Source organism: Hemiscyllium ocellatum, chromosome 6, assembly GCF_020745735.1.
Source record: "Hemiscyllium ocellatum isolate sHemOce1 chromosome 6, sHemOce1.pat.X.cur, whole genome shotgun sequence".
NCBI lineage: Eukaryota > Metazoa > Chordata > Chondrichthyes > Orectolobiformes > Hemiscylliidae > Hemiscyllium > Hemiscyllium ocellatum.
In genome coordinates, this window is record NC_083406.1 from 113,464,842 (window position 1) to 113,480,288 (window position 15,447).

General features: G+C 38.9%; 1 protein-coding gene across 2 annotated transcripts in view; it reads right to left on the reverse strand.

Annotated features, from left to right (window-relative positions):
- Positions 1-9,854: 9,854 nt before the first annotated feature.
- Positions 9,855-15,447, reverse strand: part of prkx (protein kinase X-linked) — a 127,751-nt gene continuing 122,158 nt past the window's right edge. For both annotated transcript variants that reach the window (XM_060826289.1, XM_060826288.1), the window contains one exon: positions 9,855-14,048. The gene's annotated coding sequence lies outside the window, so the exon portion shown is untranslated. The remainder of the gene's footprint in view (positions 14,049-15,447) is intronic.

The following is a 15,447-nucleotide window of genomic DNA, read 5'->3' on the forward strand; positions in this document are numbered from 1 at the left end:
AACAAGAGGGAAATATTGTACTTCACCTTATCCTTGCCAACCTGCAGGTCACAAATGCATTTGTCCATGACAGTAATGATACAAGTGACTACCATACAGTCTATGTGGAGATAAAGTCCTACCTTCATACTGAGGGTACCCTCTCTTATGCTGTGATGCATCAGCACAGTGCTAAATGGTATAAAGTTCAAACAGATCAAGCAGTTCAAGACTGAACACCCATGAAGTGCTGTGGGCCATCAACAGCAGGAAAATTATACTGAAACACAAAGTGTGGTCTTTCCCATTCTATCATTAGCATCAAGCCAGAAAATCAATTCTGGTTCAATGGAGAGTGCAGGAGGGTGTGCAGGAGCAGCGTTAGGCATACCTAAAGGTAAGGTGTCACCTAGTGACGCTACAACACAGGATAACAGAATAAGTAGTGGTTGATAGACAGAGTAAGGTGAGCCCAGAACCAACAGATCAGAACTAACCTCTGCATTCCACCATATCCAGTCACGAATTGAAGTGTTACCCTAGTCGAAGGACATCCATCCTAGGATAACCCAAACAAGACATGCACAAGAATTCCTAGAAGCATGGCATTATCAGCACCGTTTTGCCTGAGGCTCACTAAAGATGTTACCTAGTAGGGTGACGAAACGTCTGGAAATGAATCTTCCAGGTCAGCGAGCAAATCTACATCCGAAACCTCAACCGGAGTTAGAAATCTTCTCAAAACCTGTGTTTTTGTTTTTGCCTGTTTACTTATTACTTACTACTTATGCTACTTAACTCTGTGATCTACCTGCATTGCTTGCAATACAAAGCTTTCCCCTGTGCCTCAGTACACGTGACAATAAATTCAATTCATTCATTCAAATCAACATTGGTCTTGAATATACTTAATGACCAGGTATCCAGAGTTATCTGTGCTGGATAATCTCAACTACTCAAGCTGTGGAATGAAGAAAAATACTTCCAATTATTTTGAGACCATGACCCTGGAAAGGAGAAATATCCCTCCAGCCTTTATTCAATCTAGCCTCTTAATAACTAGGTGTTTTAACTCGATCACCTCTTTTTTTTTTGAATATAAGACAACTCTAGCTCTCCATGAAAAACATATCTAGAATCCCTACAGCATGGAAGCCCAGGCTATTTGACCCATCCTCTGAAGAGCATCCCACCCAGACTCTCCACCTTTATTCTAGTCCTGTAATCCTGCACATCCCTGGACAGTATGGGACATTTTTCATGGCCAATCTACCTAACTTGCACATCTTTGCACTGTGGGTGGGAACCAGTACACCTGGAGGAATCCAATGCTGACACGGGGAAAATATTTTTTTTCCCTTTGATAAGACTGAAACTGCGCAGAAGCGATCTAAATGTGATCTCACGAAACTATGCCATTTTAAACTAATACACACATCCTGCAAAATAATGTGTCATTGGGTAGACCGGCATTCTTTGCCCACCACTAATTGATCTTGAGAAGGTAGCAGTAAGCTATGAGCTCATGTAGCATTAGTACACCCATTGGGCTCTTAGAAAATAGTTTCATCAACTGTCGCTACCTGTTCCCCTCTGCCTTTCCAAGCACTGCAGTTTTTGTTTCAGATTTTCAGCAACCACAGTATTGTGCTTTTGTGCTGTTAAATAGATCCAGGATGTAGATTCATCGACAATTAAAGAAAGTGATATCGTTCCAAATTGAAGATGGAGTTGCATGAGTTAGTTCCTAGTTCCCTTTTCTCCCTGGAAATCCCAATTTAGAATGTACTTTGGTTGAATGGTGGTGAAGGGCAGGGCCAGAAATAAATGCCCATTAACCAACCCTAAATCTGTGTTTATATTTCAAACTTGGCTTTAAATTGAGTAATAACCTTTTGTGCAACACTTTATCATGAGCTTTTTGAAAATCCAACTGTCTCATCTATCCATCCTACTTGTTACAACCTCAGCAACTGTTTCTTAGAAGCAGTTTCCTTTTCATATACCTGTGCTGACAATGGCCAGTCACATTATAGTTTAAGTGCTATTATCAAGTCTTCAGGCATGGATTTCAGCATTTTTCCGACTTCAGATTCCAGGCTAACTGATCTACTCGCCTGTTTTCTCTCTTTCCTTGCTTGAATAGAGTACATAGGATTTGAAGTTGCGAGCCCTTCACATCAAAATTCCTATAATTCAGTACAAATAGATTCTAAATTTACAGTTTAGATGGATATTGAGAATCGTCAATGTAGCAATGGGAAATCATATACTGATGCAGCCATGTCTGATAAAAGTACTTAGTGAAGCTCAAACTTCAGATATAAGATACCTAGCGCCCCGAAAACAGGAGAAATACTTCATTCTGCAACACTAAAGAATTATTTTAATAAAAACTATGGAACACTATTTAGGAAGACATTTCCTAACTCTTGTCATTGATTGGCCTTATAATGTCATAGTGTGATGATTATAGTAACATCCATATACCCCACTTGTCAAGAGAAATACAGGAGATGTTGCTGTATGACTGAATATGAATGGTTTTATTGTCACCTATTTTACAGCGTGAAAAGCAGCAAAATACAGTGAAAAGTTTTTCCACTGTCACCATGACCCAGCATCACCTAATAAATTAGGAAGAGAAATGACAAACAGCCCTTGAAAATAAACAAGCAACTCTTAAAAGCTTTGGGGTAGTAATCCAAAGTATTGAATAAGGCTCGAGGCAGCACAGTGGCTCAGTGGTTAGCACTGCTGCCTCACTTCACCAGGGACCCAGGCTTGAGTCCAGCCTTGAGCAACTGTCTGTGCGAAGTTTGCACATTCTTCCAGTGTCTGCATGGGTTTACTCCAGGTACTCTAGTTTCCTCCCACAATCCAAAGATGTGCAGATCAGGTGTATTGGCCATGCTAAATTGCCAACAGTGTTCAGAGATGTGTAGATTTGATGTATTAGTCATGGAAAATGTCAAGTAATAGGACAGGGAAATGGGATACACTTCAGAGGATCACCGTGGACTTGTTGGGCCTGTTTCCACACTATCGGGATTCTACCATAATAATCTAGTGACATGAACACAAATTCTATCACAACAGCCTTTGAATTTAAATTCAGTTTGTTCAGTAATTCACCTGGAAGGGGAAAAAAAACTAGCAATGAGTAATGGTGATACATAACTACTGAATGCAACATGCATCTGGTTGACTAATGTCCTTTAGAGAAGGAAATTTGGCATCCTTATCCAGTGTGGTGTACACATGATTCCAGACCATTTGAAATGGTCAACCAAATCATTCAGTTATCAAGACAGCTTGAGAAAAACTACAGAGTGGAGGTTCAACGTAGGAAAGTAAGAGATTTTATTGTAAACTCACTGAAGTTTCAAAGATGGCAAAAGTGTTTGTTTGAGGAAAGGTGAAGATATTATTGGTTACATCCATTATCCAACAATAGTAGCTCAGGCAAACCATTTAGATACCACACCCATGCGTGTGGCTTGATTTGTCATCACGTCTTAGACTTGCTGCAGAGAGTTCTACCCACTTTAATTTAGCATCACTGATATAATCAGATGCAAAACCAAAACTGCTGAGCATTAAAAGATAAGATTACAATGGGAAGGCTCCCTATTGTACATTTTACAGTAGTCGATTTGGCAGACACCTAACCTTGGCCTGCCCTCTTAGCAACAATGCAACCTGGAAATATAAAGAAGAATTTGTTTTTTTGGGGAAAGAGTACAGACAAAACATTCCAAATGTTCTACCGAAGAGTGCATAGCAATCATCATCACCTTCATGCTGCCCTATAAATAACACATTATTCTGACTGGGGTACATGCAAACGAAATTCAAAGGGAAGCACAGCAACTGCAGAAAGTAATCAGAAAGACTCATGAAATTTTGGCCTATCTTAACAGAAGTTGTAATACAAACGTGGCAGACGTTTCAATTGCATGCAGCCTTCATCAGACTCCATTTGGAATACTGCAGTTGTTTTACAATAAGTCTCAGGAAAGATGGATCAAGCTTTGATGGAGTTACAGTAGAGATTGCTAGAATGATACCAGGGCTTCAATTCAAGACCAACTAAAAGACTACAAGAGGCTGGATGAACTAATGTCTTGCTCCTGTCTACCATTGGATGGGTTAGAATTCTCTGACAATCATTGTGAATGCTAGCTGTTAAAGGGGCCCCGCCAACATATCCTCAAGACAAGCAGCTTGAGGGGTTCCTGCAACTCAGGACATGCACATGTTTCATGTTCAAACATTTAACAGTGATCTTTTTTTAAAAAAAGTAAACTGTTTAGTTTCAGAGTTAAAATCATCTCTTGGCACAGAACTTGTTCCCGATGTAGGCAAGTTCATTTTGCAATGTCATTGCTGCAGTAGCTGCCACACACTCACCACATGAAATACAATGCCATATTCTACCTTGTATTGGTCCAGCCAGCCATCACCAAATCCTTGTGGCCTAGCCTCTCCACCAAGGAGAGGCCCCTAGCAGCAATTCCTTGTCGTCAGGAAAGACAAACAATCATTCTTAATCTCCTCTTTGGTGGTAAGAAAGCCTGCTCAAAAGTGTTTGAGATAGAGTCACAGAGGTGCACAGTACGGAAACAGACCAATCAGTCCAACTCGTCCATGCCGACCAGAAATCAGAATCCAATCTAGTCCCTCCTGCCAGCACCTGGCCCATATCCCTCCAAACTCTTCCTATTCATTTACCCATCCAGATACCTTTTAAATGTTGCAATTGTACTAGTCTCCACTACTTCCTCTGGCAGCTCATTCCATACACGTACCACCCTCTGTGAGAAAATGTTGCCCCTTGGGTCTCTTTTACATCTTTCCCCTCTCACCTTAAAAATATGCCCCTTAGTTCTGGACTCCCCCCACCCCAGGGAAAAGATCTTGTTTGTTTATCCTATCCATGCCCCTCAATTTTGTAAACCTCTATAAAGTCACCCCTCAGCCTCTGACCCTCCAGGGAAAACAGCCCTAGCCTATTCACCCTCTCTCTAGAGCCCAAATCATCCAACCCTGGCAACATCCTTGTAAATCTTTTCTGAACCCTTTCAAGTTTCACAATATCTTTCCAATAGGAAGGAGACCAGAATTGCACGCCATATTCCAGTGGCCTAACCAATGTCCTGTACAGCTGCAAAATGACCTCCCACCTGTCTTGAGCTCCAGAATGGTTGAAAAACTCAGTGATGGAACCTCCCGTGCCTTAGCAGTGTTCACTTTTCACCATGCTGTATCAATTTCATGTCTGTAAGTGACAGCATTTATAACGTGTCCATGGATTGTGTGGTTTGGAATGGCCTAACTCTTCTTATTCAGTTGGCTATATGAGGCGTACACGGAGCTGTCAGTTCAGAAATCCTGCTCACCACGAGCATTTTTCTATTGGATTTCCTATTCTGGCATCGGGAATAGCTAACAACTTGGTCAGAGCTGAAAAGTCCAGGGTATTCTGAACTTGACACACTATAATTTCACCATAACCAAGGTGCAAAGAAGCAAAGGAAGGAATTTCAAGATAAACAATTTGTACTACAGGAATCTCTCATCAGGAAGGGATGTATAGTATTGAAAACAGGGCAGTGCACAGCTGTAGGAGCAATATGAAATGAAACGCTAGGTATAGATGACAACTACAGCACCTAATTTTATATAAGGAAATTTTTGGATCAGAAGATTAAAAGCAAAAGAGGGAGAGACTCAGAGGTGAAAGAAGACAATTCTGAACTTTCAGGCTAGGCAATGAAGGCATGGTTACCACCACAAATCAAAGCAGGTATTACAACAACATGCAGATGGGACTTTACATGGAAGTCCCTGTGCAATTTTGTTCAGCTAATCAACAATAAAATTGCTTTGATAAGGGGTATCAGGAAGCAAGATAAGTTCAGTTACCAGGAATATAAGTAGGACATTCAAGTCAGCTGAATTTTAAAAGTCACCTAATTGAACTTTTCTAATTGAGAAAAGGGAATTACTGCAAGTGACCTACGCACATTGCTGACAGGAAAAATCTCAACAAATTAAAGAGTAGGACTGAAAGTAAGCATAGTACATTCTTGACAAGTTTTATTTTAATTAGTAATACTGGCGTCAACTTTTTGAAATCATTTAATGCATTAGTTAGAATAAAGGGGGACCAATTTGAGACTGAGATGATGAATTTCTTCTCTCAGAGGGTTAAGAGTCTTTGGAACTCCTTGGCAGACAGAGATGCGGGGGCAGCATCGTTGGGTATATCTAATGCCGAAGTGGATTGATTTTTGATCAGAAGGGGAATCCAGGGTAATGGGGAAAAGGGCAGGAAAATGAACGTGAGGAATGTCGGATCACACATGATCCTACTGAATGGCAGTACAGGCTTGAGGTGTGCTCCAAAACATCCTCTGATACTTTGGTACAGGCCTCCAGTTCAGGCTGGTCTTCATTTTGTGAGAAACACTAGCCCCATCTCCACTATCACCCCCTAAAAGATCCTGCAGCACAGCATTTACACAATTCACCAGGTCTGAATGACAACTGCACTATTTCTATTTCATAGTCTTATCGGTAATGCTTGAAAGCCATTTCAGTAAATTTTTTTCCACAAACCTGTTGTTATGAATAGGAAGTTAATTCTCAATTCTAAAAACTAAACAGTAAATTGTAGACCTCCCCTTGTTAATTATGGGAATCTATCTAATCTCTCTCTAAATACATAAAACGTCAAAAATACAACAAATGTGCAGAAAATGTCCAACTCAAAAATTTGTCGGGTAAGGTAAACATTGATATATATCCACCACTGTTACATTATTAGTCTTAAGTGTAAGAGGCTCTGATGAAAGATTAATTACCTGGAGGTGCTCCACAAATGTAGATTTTTTTTTGGACTTTACATCTTTGCATGATAGAAAAAATGTTTTTGCTCTCTGCTGAACTAAGATAACATTAAAACTCACCTGGAATGCTGTTCCAACTTTGCAAACCAGTGCTTCAAGCATAGTGCACTTTTTGTCAGATGACAAAATTACCCAAAAAGTCAGCACAGGTTTTTGTGCATTTCCAATTCTCCAAACGCAATACTTGAGTCAAAGTGATGCTTGCTTTATAACTGAAAGGTGAGAATAAGATGGAATGGGGTGATACAAGTGGACACGATAGGATTTCTAAATATCTTGAAGATCACAGCTGCAAATGTGTTGCTGGTCAAAGCACAGCAGGTTAGGCAGCATCTCAGGAATAGAGAATTCGACGTTTCGAGCATAAGCCCTTCATCAGGAATAAGAGAGAGAGAGCCAAGCAGGCTGAGATAAAAGGTAGGGAGGAGGGACTAGGGGGAGGGGCGATGGAGGTGGGATAGGTGGAAGGAGGTCAAGGTGAGGGTGATAGGCCGGAGTGGGGTGGGGGCGGAGAGGTCAGGAAGAGGATTGCAGGTTAGGAGGGCGGTGCTGAGTTGAGGGAACCGACTGAGACAAGGTGGGGGGAGGGGAAATGAGGAAGCTGGAGAAATCTGAATTCATACCTTGTGGTTGGAGGGTTCCCAGGCGGAAGATGAGGCGCTCCTCCTCCAGCCGTCGTGTAGTTGTGTTCTGCCGGTGGAGGAGTCCAAGGACCTGCATGTCCTCGGTGGAGTGGGAGGGGGAGTTAAAGTGTTGAGCCACGGGGTGATTGGGTTGGTTGGTTCGGGCGGCCCAGAGGTGTTCTCTGAAGCGTTCCGCAAGTAAGCGGCCTGTCTCACCAATATAGAGGAGGCCACATCGGGTGCAGCGGATGCAATAGATGATGTGTGTGGAGGTACAGGTGAACTTGTGGCGGATATGGAAGGATCCCTTGGGGCCTTGGAGGGAAGTGAGTGTGCAGGTGTGGGAGACTAGTGTTATGTTTTCTCCTTGCTTTAATAAGTTTGGATTGTAACACACATCAGAATGTGAAAGAATTGTTTGTAAATTAATGAAAATCTAGCAACAGGATTCAAATAACCAAGAATCTTGCATTTTTAAGTTGTGCTGCTCATATAAAATGATCCATTAATGATCAATGCATTAGCTGTTATTTAACAAATTCCTCCCTATTGCATAATAAACCAACACAAGCACCAAATTAGATGATGCCTAGAGAAATTATAGCACTCAAGTAGTTCGACACCACCCAAAACAAAGCAGCATATACAACTGGGACACGCCATCCACTACCTTCAACATTCACTCCCCCCACCACCGATGCACAGCATCAGCAGTGAGTACCGTCTACAAGAATCATTGCAATAACTTGCAAACTCCTCAAATAGCACCTTCCAAATGCATGAGCTCTACCATCCATAACCACAAGGGCAGCCACTTAATTGAAACAGCATAACTTAAAGATTCCCGTCCAAGTCACATGCCGGAAATAATTTGGAGTCACTTCACTGTTTAATTACTCTCACTAGGTCAAAATCATTGAACCCCATAATTGCAATATGAGTATCGTGACACCTCAAGGACTGCAGTGGTTCAAGAAAGCAAGACCACCCCATCTCCAGATCAATCAGGAATGAGTAATATATGCTGGCTGAGACAGTGATGCTCACTTTTTGTGAATGAATCAAATAAATTAGCTCATTCATATCAATTGAAATTACTCCTCACACCCCATAGCATCTTCCCATGCAATTGCAGAACATTCCAATTTACCTCATCCTTCCTCAAAAACACAGACTTTCCAGGTGAAGCAGCAATTTACCAGCACCTCATTCAATCTAGTCTACTGTTTTGCTGCTCAGAATGGGACTCCTCTATCCTGGGGAGACAAAACGCAAAACGGGTGACCATTTTGCAAAACACTTCTGCTTTGTCCATTAAAATGATACCAAGTTTCCAGGTTCCAACACACAATGTTCCTTTGCCAACATTTCTGTCTTTGGTTTGTTGCAGTGCTCCTGCAAAGTTCAGCACAAGCTGGAGAAACACCACCTTATTTTCTGCCTAGGTATGTTCCAAACCTCAAGACTCAACATTGAGTTTAACAATTTCAGATGTGAACACTTTCTTCAGTGTTCAGTACCCAACCCCAGGTCCTGTTCTGTATGGGTTGTTCCCAGCATAGGCAAGCCATTTTCAACTGCTCACACTTCTCACTAGCACCTATTCAACATCAATCTCTCTTCCAGTTTATTAGCAAAAATCCCTCTGTCTTGTATTTTTTCCCCCTTTCTCGGCACTGTCTCCATTTACTTGACACATTCCTTGCATTCTCTACCCCAAACCCCCCAACTCCCCAGTACCTACCCCCATACCCAATCACCTGCATGAATACCATTTCATAGTTGCTTTCAGTTCTGCCAAAAGGATCATAGGATTCAAAACATTAATTTGATTTATTTCGACAGATACTGCCAGACTCTGCTGAGTATCCCCAGCAATCTGTTTTTATTGCAAATTACTTTGGTATGGGGGAGGGGACCGAAAGGAAAATGGCCATTCATATTACTCTCATTGCACATAGTAGCTCTTCTTTCTCCATTGCTCAGGTGATAAGCTGGGTGGTTCTGGCTTAGGACACTCATTACTAGCGATACTATTCCATGACCAGATCAAACTGACATGCTTCTACTATTAAGACATTACGGCTGACTTCTTTTTCCTTTTCTTCGTGCAGCGTTGCCACGAGGTTCTCAATATCACCGACATTCGCAAGACAGAAAACACTTGATTCAAATAACGAGTCGCTTAATCCTATCCTAGGATTTAGCAGAACTTCTCTTAAGAATCAAAATATTGAATAATGTTAAGGCTCAACATGTGTATACAAGTATGATCACAACACTATTTCAAGTCAGGTTTCTTAGCAACTTCCTAAGGAAAAAAAATACCCTGACACAATTAGAGAATGCTGGTTTATTAGGCATTGCAAAAATAACAATCCAAGGCGGCAAACCCAGTTGTTTGACAATGCTATAGCAATTTAAAGAATAAATCAGTTATTTTACAATGCTGCAAAATTGATTTACAGTATCAAACTTGTTCAAATAATTGCAGTAATTAAACAGATTTTGTATGAAAATGATAATAATCGCACCTCATTCAATTAATGCTGAAGAATGTTCCGCATCGTGTTTCAGCAGGTCTCTTTACATTACTTGATTTACAAATTGCACTTTAAAGTGACAGTTCAGGAGATAAAAAAAAACACTGATCTACCATGTGTTGTTTCAAGTTTTCATGGTAACAGCCATGACTCCCAAGCCTAGGGCAAATTTCAGATCTATAAATTAAACTATACTATTAAGGTAACCTCAACTCTCGAGAGGCTAAATCCACATAGCACCAAGCTCCTAGAATGTGGATTAAAGAAGAAACATCTGGCAGAATAGCATTTCTTGCATTCCACATCAGTTTAAGACAATGAAGCTTGCTAATGCTTTCAGTAATTCTCATGTAATATGCTACAATGGCCCTTTCTCTTGGCCCCAGCAAGAGAATAGCTTCTCCAGGGAGCTTATACCTGGGAAAGATTGAAGCAGGTTTGACTGGCAGCTCAACTAGCTGATCCTCTCACATTGAACTGAGGGTGGATCAGAGGCCACACTTTTGGCTTTGAGTCTACTATAACATAACTTATTCAGCAAATGTCAGAGTAACAGTTGAAGAGGAAGGGATCACACTTCCTAATGTTAGGAGTGGAGGAGTTTCTAGGATTTGAAAGTATGAACTGAATTCAGCCCACAAATAGGTACACGATGATGTTCTTTATTACCTTCAATATTTAACATGAACTCAAAAAAGCTTGTTGAACTACAACTGGTTTCCCCTCAATAGTGTTTATGAATCCACTTGTCAGATCACAGCTTCCAGTACACACAGGCGCTTTCATGTTTTAATTCCTAGGTCATATGATTCGACGTTGGGCAGCAAAGACGAAACCTTTGACCGTAAGGAACATAGAAAAACACTGCTAGTCATGCAAATTATAAATTGGAGTCTTGAAATTTGAGGTGGAGCCTTAAAGATCAAAATGGCCTGTGCTTAATGTCCTGAAGCACTGTCCTACAGCAGAACACTGTCCAATTTGGTTAGAATTGTTACAAAATGTAATATAAATTAAAAGATGAACCTCAACGAGCTGCTTCTTTATTACAAGTGAGGATCTCAGTCTTGACCAAGACTGCGTGCTATTCTCAACCATACTGTTTTCATCAGGTACCAGGAATCCACTGGGAATTAGGGTGGGAGACATAACGATACTATTTAAAATAAAAGCTGCAAATACGATCCACTTCAAATGGACTCCAACAGGTTCACAACTGGTTGGATTAAATGAATCTGGTCAGAGAGACCTGCAGCCTGAAGTCTATTTTTACAATCAAACAGTAGAATACACTGGTCGAGGCTTACAAGGACTAACAGTCTTCTGAAAAAGAAAACCAAATATTTTCAATTCTCCATTAGGTTTAAAGTGACTGAATTAGTAGAAGCTGTGATAGCAAACAAATGAAGCACCGAAAATAATTAAACAATGCCAATACCCTGATATCAATTACTTTTCAACATTAGATTGTCATTAGTTCCTGTAAAATAACAAGCACATTTGGCTAAAAAATGGTTTCCATCAACAAGTAACATTTGTAATTCAATATTTACAATTCAATTACATAACAAATACAGTATAAGCTGTACAGGGTGGCAGTCTATTCTGCATCTTAGAAGTCCTCAAGAAGTCAGTTGATAGGAAGGTGCCGTATTTTTAAAAAAACATTACAATGGCTACCACCATGGTCTTTTTACCAATGTAATTGGTTCATGTTTCTTTTGCTTGCCCTCAAGATGTGAACAGCACGGACGTCAGGTTGTGCAAAGTGATAATTAACTGTCATGATCAAAGGTAGAACTTTGTAAACTTACACTGCCTTCAAACTAACAGTGTAATGCTGCTAAAAATAGAACCAACATTTTTTTTTTAGAAACATTATTCAAGAGCACACATTTAACAGGAGATGAAAATAAAGTATTTTTAGTACATAAAACAAGTTAGAAATTTGTCTATGTACATTAATATCAAGGCTACTATGAATACAATATTCATACATGTTAAATTGTTCTTGGATAAAATAGTTAGTGGGAAAAAGGAAACTGATTTATAACCTTGACCAGTATCTCATTATATAAACATTCACAGAAACAAGGATGATTGGGGTTGACAAATTAAGTACACCATATATACACATATATCACAAAATGCCTTTACAACAGACATACCTTATTTCAAATTGCAGCCTCTGATTTCACAAATATAATTTTGTATAGCTAGCCATTCATTATCTGTCTAGCATTTTATTCATCAAACTCAAACAAGTAAAATACAGTTGGACAAAATCATTAAGAAATGTAAACTGTAAAGTTCAGTGCATAAGCCAGATTTAAAACAAAAACAGATCTTTATGGCCTGTGATTTTGTAGAGATGTTTATGTACTAATATTCTGTGAGAATCAGATACTATCTGTACAGAAAAACATAAGGCAGTATGCGGCATGTACACAGTGGGACTTGCCACAGAGTGACAATGCCACGATTCCTCATATAATGATTTGGGTCTGTTGGTAAGCGAAAAGGTAAGATATTGAACAGAACTCTGTTCAAGCAACACATAAAAGCTCACACAGTTGCCAGTCAAGTAGAGGAATTGGAGATCATTTATCTACAGTCTTGATTAAGAAGTAATACAGTAAATATTATTTAGAACATTGGTTGATGACCAATGTAGCCATTCTGTAAAAAGGAAGTAAACCTATTTCAAACAAGAATGGTCAAATGCAACAGTAGCTAGAAATTACTGTTTTGCTAGGGCTGTTCCAATCAATTAAACACATGATAAAAAGTGCACTCAAGCACTTTTCAAGATAAACACAATGGAAACCTTGTGTCATGATCAAGACAAAAATTATTTCCTTTACTGTTAAAACCTGGTACATAGATGTACAATACTTGTCAAATTACTCTTTCCAATATTTTTACTCAAGATATAGACAGGTTTATTCCACCTGTTATAATTCTTACCCATCTACATCCTCTCAATATTCTGTATTTTGGGGAAAAAAAAAGAAGTGAAATTGATACAAGAAACGCTTTCTGGTTCAACTTCCAGAAAAGAAAGAAATAGGTAAGAAATTTTAAAATTAAAATGCTGAAATGTTTGTTATTTCTCCACACTCCTAATCAATGACATTGAAGCTAACATCATGGTAAAGGGGTCAATTAGCATTCTGACTCTGTCAATGAACAATACAGTAATCAAATTGTAAGCCAGGGTCAGAAAAATAAATGAATCTGCAATGTACAGCCAACAGGAGCCAGTGATAACTCCGAAGCTCATTGCACTACGGCATCAAATACTTACAGTGTCAAATAAGAAAAAGAATAGCAAAATGCTGGTATTTAGGATGATCCCATTAAACAGAAAATTATACACATATATCTTTCATAAAAACCTTAATCTGATTCTACTCAAAACAAAAACCCTAAAACTTCGAATTGATTTTTATGCTTGCATAGTGCATCCACTTCAGTTATCTGTATTTACAAAGTGATACGATCCTAGTTTTACATCTCTATAAACACAAATAATTCTTCTCTTAAAAAATAAATCATTGTAAGGAAATACTTGTGCTTGTCAATCAAGGCAATTTTATAATAATAAAGAAATCTGGATAATACCACATTTTAGAATAAGCAGGAATTCAATTATTAAAAACAGGTGCTGTAAAGGACATGCGATAATATTGTTATTATAAAAAAAATCTGTTTTTCTATTTTACATAATCTATACCACATTTTCATGGAAAGAAAATTCCAGTTTAGACCTCCAACCTTTAACGTACACCTTTAAGTAACAGCCTACTGATAGGTACTTAAGTCAAACCATGTTTCTGAATGGAAACTTTCAATGTGCTTACTAGGACGAGGTCATATAGGCACAGGGAGGCCACGTGGCAAAAACAAAAAGAAAGAATAAAATGTGCAATTTGATGTATGATCCTTCTTGGAGCATGTTCCGTTTAGTCACACTTCTCATCAGTGCTCTGTGGGTAGAAAGAAAGTACATATATTGAGGAAATAGAGAATATTTTGCAACAGAGATGGTCTTTCTTTTTGAAAAAATTAAAACTTTTCAGGTTTCTGATCAACGAGATGGACTTCAAGCCCATCAGAATCTCACTGCTCAATGTTACATGATTTACTTGATGCTACCAAATGTAAGAAACTATACTGAAACATTAAATAGGGTTACAGATCTCTAATCAAAGAATTAATTAAACAGTGGAACAGAATGGTGTTTGGATCATCCAGTTTCTAGATGAGAATCCAGCAAAACTAAGTTCCACTTTGAAAGTTGGACAAATGTTGCATTTAAAAAAAAACTAGAGAAGACTGGTAACACACGGCATTCTGGTAGCACACATGAGTGGAAAACATAGCCAGAGTTTCTGGCAAATGACTCTTCAGTAATGCATGGAGATGGAACTAATCACTAAACTTAAACAAAAAAAACACTAACTGAACCAGACGGTGTCCAACATAGTGAAAGACATATTTCCGTCATACACTGTATTCTGCTGGCCAATTTGGAAACATCTCATAATTCAGTGTGAAAAGGCTATGTAAATGTTGATCCACCCTGAATAAATGAAAATGTTACCATTAGAGGTAAAAGTTAAAGAATATTGCCCTTTCTAATAAACCACAACCTTTTCACACCTCTCAACTTATTCTTCCTTGATAAAATTATTGTTGTGCTTATTCATTGATTTTATATGATAACTTCAGCCACACTGAAAAGGAAAATTGGTGTGACCGTGAGGAAAAAGCAGAGGAGTGAAATGATGGGACAGTTTTTAAAAAGGATGATACCTGAATAATGGCCTGAATGGTCTCTTTTGACACTTTATCAGTCTGACAAAAATGTTTCTAGTTTCCTGGAAACGTGCGCTCAGATTTCCATAGATGCTGCTGGACTGGATGAATACTACCAGATTTTACGACTTTTATTTCACATTTCCAGTACTTTGCATTTGGTCCATCTAAATTTTTAGAGCCATTCATTATAGTCAGTAATTCACAAGATTCAGTTTAGCTAATTTGTTCATAATCTTTAAAAATTTAGATAATCCCAGAGAAAACAACCCAATCTGCCTCAATTTAAATTCCTGATCCCAACCAACATATTATGCTTCTGCACAGACTCAAAGGTCAATTATCCTTTCAAACTAAAAAGCACAGACTTTGCAATTGAAAGAGTAACAGGAAATTCCTGAAGTTAATCCGAATAGGAAAAACATCTTTAATATCTCCAGAATGAATGGCTGTGCTTCTTTCGGAAGTAATCTTTATTTCCAATCTTGAACACCCAAGTTGTTTAAACATAATCATTAGAACCTCAAAAACAGACACAAACGAATTAAACAACAAAAAGATCTACCA